At 38.0% G+C, this 6,360-nt stretch overlaps 1 pseudogene; it reads right to left on the bottom strand.

Annotated features, from left to right (window-relative positions):
* Positions 1-5,297: 5,297 nt before the first annotated feature.
* On the bottom strand, positions 5,298-5,999 carry LOC121638031 (annotated as a pseudogene).
* Between the last annotated feature and the right edge of the window lie 361 nt (positions 6,000-6,360).

The raw sequence follows: 6,360 nt of genomic DNA, 5'->3' as shown, positions 1-6,360 counted from the left end.
GCAGAACCTGAACATAAAGGTCCTACGTTATACATATTTTCAACAACTTCATATGGGTGTCAGAGGTCCAACAACTTTGTGTTGAAAGTGTATTACCCCAATTTCAGCCATAGTCCTCAATTTCAGCCATTCCAAAAGAAGTTCTAGTGAGCTCTTCTGAGAATGAGCTGTTTCTGTGTCTGAACCTTTAAATGTTCATGAGTGGTGCCTGTCCACTCCCCTCTCTGGGAGAGGATTTGGTTTTTGCTGGCACCCGCTTGGTGATTCCAGATGGCAGGCTCAGCTAGCTGGGGGGTGGGGGCTGATCTCAGACTCACCTGTTTGAGTACACATTTGCTTAAAAAGTGGAGTAAGCAAGTTAAAGAGGAGACAGAATTTTCTAAATTTTGGGCCACATACACAGACTATGAGGACACATATGACTATTAGTAAACCTTTAAAAAGTTAATTTTGCATAATATGGGACCTTTAAGAATCTTGGCTTTTCTATATCTTTTTCGAGTTTTAGGGCTCACAAAGTTATAAAAAAATGAGTCTACCTTATGGCAAAAAATAGGATGGTGTCAGGAGTGGTGCTTAAAATGGCTAGTAACAGATTTGGAGGAATGACATGACCATGGCATTTGCCAAGTTTTGCAGTCTTAAAAACATGAACTGGATAAAATATTACAAGTGTATAAAATCTGTCTTGCAGAGAACAAATACGTGGGCAAAACAGATCATTTATGGACGTCAATACTGTACAGTACTGACATGAGTTTGCACTGACACGAAGCAGATTTTCACATCACAGGCAGTTATCTAAGGCAGTTTTTAAAGCACATTGTTTATTTTAATGGAAATGTAGATATTTGTTGTTATATACGTAGTTGAGGAAACAAAGTGTCATTACCTTTCCATGCACAGTCAAATTGTGCTCAAAATTTTCTATGTCAAGTACCACCTCAGAAAATATAAAACTTTCCAGTACCACCTTCAAGATTGGCATTAAAATATAGTAGAAGAGATTCACCCCTTTCTTTGAGGCACATTTCAAAGGTAGGTTATTTCCAAACAAAAATATTTATTGTTGAAAAGTTGTAAAAGGGGTTTATCACCAGAACTAGCATTTAAACTGTCTCAGAATTCAAGGGAAACCCCTCAGTAAAGTCTTCATAACCCTGAGGGGTCTTACATTATTTTGGTTGTTGGAATACTTTTGATTTTGCCTTTTACAGTATATACCACATAAAAAGAAAATGTTAACTACAGCCATGTTTGGTTTCTTGTCTATCTCAGCACAACCTCACCTATATGACCTGATAAATATTTTTTCCCTGTGATCTATTTTATTAACATATAAGGCCCAAAAATACACAAATCATGAAATCCAAATAGATAAAAGTAGTATTTATTACAATAAAACCAGCAAACCACTACTGTTTTCCATTTGGTAGAATGTCAAAAAATGATGAAGGTACCAAAAGAAATGCATTGCCTATCCATCCTATCCCACTTTTATGCTTGGATAACTATTTTTGTATTTTCAAATTCAAACTATCAGAACTTTGGTTGTCTATAGTGTATAGTATAGGGGGCTGCTTGAAGATAAAAGGATGAAAGGTGTTGTATAGTATATTTGAAGAGTTTTAAATCCAGCCCTTTTTTTAAGTGAAACTGATGGCAACTCTCCAGGTGATCTAGTTTTTTTTTTAATTAGGACTATTCAGCTTGGTCCCACGAGGGCCACTGTCCTGCAGGTTTGAGATGTTTACCTGCTCCAACACTTCCAACTCAAATCAATGGTCATTGTGTAGGTTTTGATAGGCTGTTGGATTAGCTTAATTTAAATCAGGTTTATTGGAGCAGGGAAAAATCTAAAAACAGGACATTGGCCCTCAAGGGACAGAGGTGAGTAGCCCTGGTGTAAATCATTTAAGTGAATCCCCCAGAAAGCAACGTGCATTATTCTAATTACTGCCAACCATTAATGATACTGACATACATTCAATGGATTCTGAAAGCTGAAAAGTGGGACTTCTGCAGGATTTCGAGGTGGTTGCTGTGTTGGAGAGGGATTGAAGTGAGCAGAGCAGAAAATTCACATTTTGTCACTACTTAGCAGCATGACTTGAAGGGTCAGGTGACCTGTATCGAACTGAATTATGAGGCTAGCCATGTTCAGTAACCTCTCAGGCATTTTTTTCACATATTTTAAATTTAATTTTGATAAACACAAATTAGCTAAAATGCAGCAGATAATGGATGTTCTCCTGTTTTAGTTAAAAAAAGAAGAGAACCAAACAAAAAAAAACCCTATGCATTAAGTGTACCATTGTGTTTCGCAACAGGTAAGAAATTTTTGGATTACTGTTGATAAATTTCTGTCTTTATGAGAAGGCTTAAGATGCTGGGAGGCAAGAAGAGAGATAAGATGAGAGCGGGAGTGGGGGACGGGGGGGGGGGGGGGGGGGGTACAAACAGATGAATAAATGAGTTAAGTGGAGAGAAGGGAATTTGTGCTTTCACTCCCCCAACCCATTCCTGTTGGACAGTTGAGTGTATAAGTGCTCTCCCCCTTCTCCTTTTGCTTCGCTGCTTTTCTGCTTCTCTGCTTCTCTGCTCATCTCCCAATAGAAATTGCTCCGTGGCATTAAATATGTAAAATTAGCATTTTAAGTAGAACACATTTCTGTCGCGCCCTGCTCTCCCCACTCCTCCCCTCTGCCTGCTGCCCAGCCCTGAGCACATCAGCGACAGAAACTCATGCATGCATATGATATGCATTTGGTCATCTCCATAGTAACCATGTTGGGGGAAGGGGGCTGCTTGAAGATAAAAGGATGAAAGGTGTTGACACTGAAAGTAGATCAGATTGTATTTATTTTTTATTTAGTGAGTTTATTCAGGGAGTAAGTCATACTAGAGCTCTGCTAATGTGAAGAGCAATGTACTATATATATACACACACATCTGAGGAACACACACTTTTCAGCTCTACACTGTCTGCTTATACATTCTCAGGTGTACCTGGACCTTTCTCACTGTTCAACATGTAAATGTTTTATTGTCACCTTGTGCTAAAAGTATCTGAAAATCTTGAAAGAAATATCCTCAAAGTATTACTTACTAACATATACACACAAAATGACTAGCCACAACATTAAAACCAACTAAATATATAAGTGTATTCCCCCCTTTTACCAACTGAGGTGAAGACTCAACAGGACAGAAGTATTTTGGTTATGCTTGGCACAAGGGCATAGTTATTAGATTCATAATTCAGGTAATTTGCAAGGTAGGGCCTCTATGCAACTTCTTTTAACCTCACATTCCTCACATGTTTTATGGCCTCATGTACTGGATTATTCGGAGGCCAGATTAACCAGTCCTCAAAGCCTTTCTGCCTGGGGTTGGCCCATCACTGCTGAAAATATGTCTCCACTGTTGGAGAATCAAGTTGCAATCAGGTGTGTGCAGTCAGCGTTAACTTGCTTTTGCTTTCTCTGGTTTTAATGTTGTGTTTTTTTTGCAAAAGTCACACACACACGCAGACACACATAAGTTGGTCCATTAACTTTTGTCTTCACAATTGTGAGTCAGTGGGGTTATAAAGTGACAGTATCTGTGGAGACAGCTGGCCTTTGGTACTCTGACACCCCAAGTTCACCTTTAAAACTTCAACACCTTGTCAAACTGTAATAAATACACACAAGCAGATCGACTTGCATCTAAAAGTGTGTCAGTCCATTTGGATCACATTAACTTTTTTTTTTTATCAACTGTTACATATTTTATTTATTATTATTTTACAATTTCTTTCAGTCAGAATGGGAGATCAAGAGGTGAATGGCTGCAGCTATCATTATAACAGACTACAAAAAGGTTTATTTTTCAGTGATATAAATATATGAGAAATGGTACATACTTGCATTTAAAAACCTATACATCCTCGCATTTGCATACATTTTTGCTTGCAAATGAATAGAAATATTTGAGAAAAAATATCATCTATGCAGCTTTTTTTTTTTTTTTAACCGAACGATGGCCGCTAGATTGGCTAATAATAGTTTTGATCTCATTCAAGTTGCTGTTTCAAAAGATATTATAAATTTAGGTCACACCTAGTAAAAGGCACAAATAAGAAAATCAGCTTATTGTGCAGATGTACTGCCATGGATATTTTTAACATCGACAATCATTTCATTAGTCAAATCAGCTGACTGTGATGCAGCAAGTGGACAAATGAATAAAGTATTAAAACATGTTAAATGACCAATCTTCAGTTCACCATGCTTCCATAAACAAACATATGCATCATTATTATTATTGTAATAATGGAATTATTTAAAGGCAAACAGTACTCTATACTCTTTTCCCATAAAATTATAATAGGGGAAAGATATCTAAACTCAGTTAGTTCTAAAAAGTGAAAATTGGAGCATGGATAACAGTGAGCTGTGCAGTGATACTGTATGACAACTGAATGGATAACAGAAAATCCATCCATCTATTTTATATACTGTTCAGATCATGGGGGAGCAGCAGCTAATACCAGATGTCAGAGAGCTAGACTTGGAGTACACCCATGGACAGGTTGTTTGCCCATCACAAGGCCAACATGAAGACAAATGAGACAACTAGGCATGCTTGTGGTCAATTTAGGAACATCATTTAAACTCACATGCATGTTTTTTAGACTGTGGAAAGGAATTGGAGTACTTGGAGAAAGGACAGAGACAACAAGCAAAGTCCACAAGAAATACCTGCCGGCACTGGAACTGGAAAGCTTCATACTGTGAAGTGACGGTGCTAAAACAACACACCACTTGGTAGCCAATAAAAGAAACATATTCCAGTTTATATAAGTTTATATAAATTTATATATAAATTTTAAGTTGCAGCAAGATTGTCATATCTTGTTAGCTTATAGCAGATTACATTTTAATTTTAGCATTTAGACATCAGTTTAACTGACGTAACTAATAACTGGCACTTTGATTGTTGCTGTTCATTTGAAAGAGATGCCAATATGACGGCCCCCAAATGTGCGAATGTCTAAGAAAATGGATATATTTTCACAATTTATTCAACATCAGAAAATTTTGAATATTTTTTCTCTTTTTTAAAATTTAATACAGTTTTTTTTATTTAAATAAATGTTTTAATACTTGTCCAGAATTGGTCTTCTTTGTGGCAGCACACACACATAAAGTCATGTACGTCTAGCCAAACTATAAATAGATCTCACCACAGTTTGTGAGAAAGACTTAGAAACATCCAATCACTCGTCTCTAGGAGTAAATTCTTATCCAATCTCATCCCTTCCTTACAAATTTTCCCTTTGTGTTTTTTAAAACAACTTCGCTGTCTTGAATACTCAACCTGGTTTGGAAGAGTTTGTTTGAAGTTTCTGAGCCCCGTCCTTTGGGAAAGACTTCTGCTACACTCGTCAACACACACACAAACTTTTTGCCTTGCTGCTGTTGGGTAATCCACCACCAGGCCTCCACTGCAATCTGCTCTCTTGGCTTGTGGTGTGATCAGCTCAAGCTGTTTAGAGTTCTCCAGAATGAGGCTGAAAATTGCACAACAGCGTCCTGACAGAGATGAGTTCCAAACAAAACTATAAAGTCTATTTGGTGGACTATGGGAACTTTTGTCTGCGTTACAGACCCACTGCAAAACAGAGATGCTGATGCAACCATCAAAGATGCCAGATTGGAGAGGCACCACCTGGCTCATATCCCCCAGCAGAAGGTGTCCCTTTACTTCTCTGACCAGAGCAACATCCATCATTGTGGTGCTATTATTGATTCCAACCCAGTAGGGTAATTTTTCTGACAGTCTCCACTGAGACCAGATTCATAACCAGCATCTAACAGAAAGCTGGGCTGAACCTCGGATAGGTTTAAAAGCTCTACTCTCTGCCAGAAATCAGGGTCTGAATCTCAATCATGAGAGTTCTGAGAGTCTTTCTTAGCCTCATCTTGACTGTAGAACATGTCTGGAGGAGCAGATTGTTTGGAACATCAACAGCTTGGAAGCCGTTGTCCTTCTGGGTGTTAGACTGTAATTGTCATTGTGAGTAGGATATGAGGACCCAAATGCAGGACGGAGAGGCAGGAGGTAAACAGGTGCAGGAACTAAGAATCACACAAGAACTTACACGGATTAAACAGAGGAGACATGACGGGGAAACACAAAGCATGATCTGACAAACACTGAATGGAACCAAGGGGTATATAACTGGAAAACAACTGAGGAGATGCAGGTGGAGTGGGTTAACAAGTAAAACCAGGTGAGCCAATGAACAGGAAAATAAAATAAAATGTGGTATACCAGGAAAGATGTGTCACAAAACATACAAAAAAAAAAAAA

Source organism: Melanotaenia boesemani, chromosome 4, assembly GCF_017639745.1.
Source record: "Melanotaenia boesemani isolate fMelBoe1 chromosome 4, fMelBoe1.pri, whole genome shotgun sequence".
In the NCBI taxonomy this organism is placed as follows: domain Eukaryota; kingdom Metazoa; phylum Chordata; class Actinopteri; order Atheriniformes; family Melanotaeniidae; genus Melanotaenia; species Melanotaenia boesemani.
The sequence above is the reverse complement of the archived record's forward strand: the minus strand, read 5'-3'. Positions and strand labels throughout refer to the sequence as shown.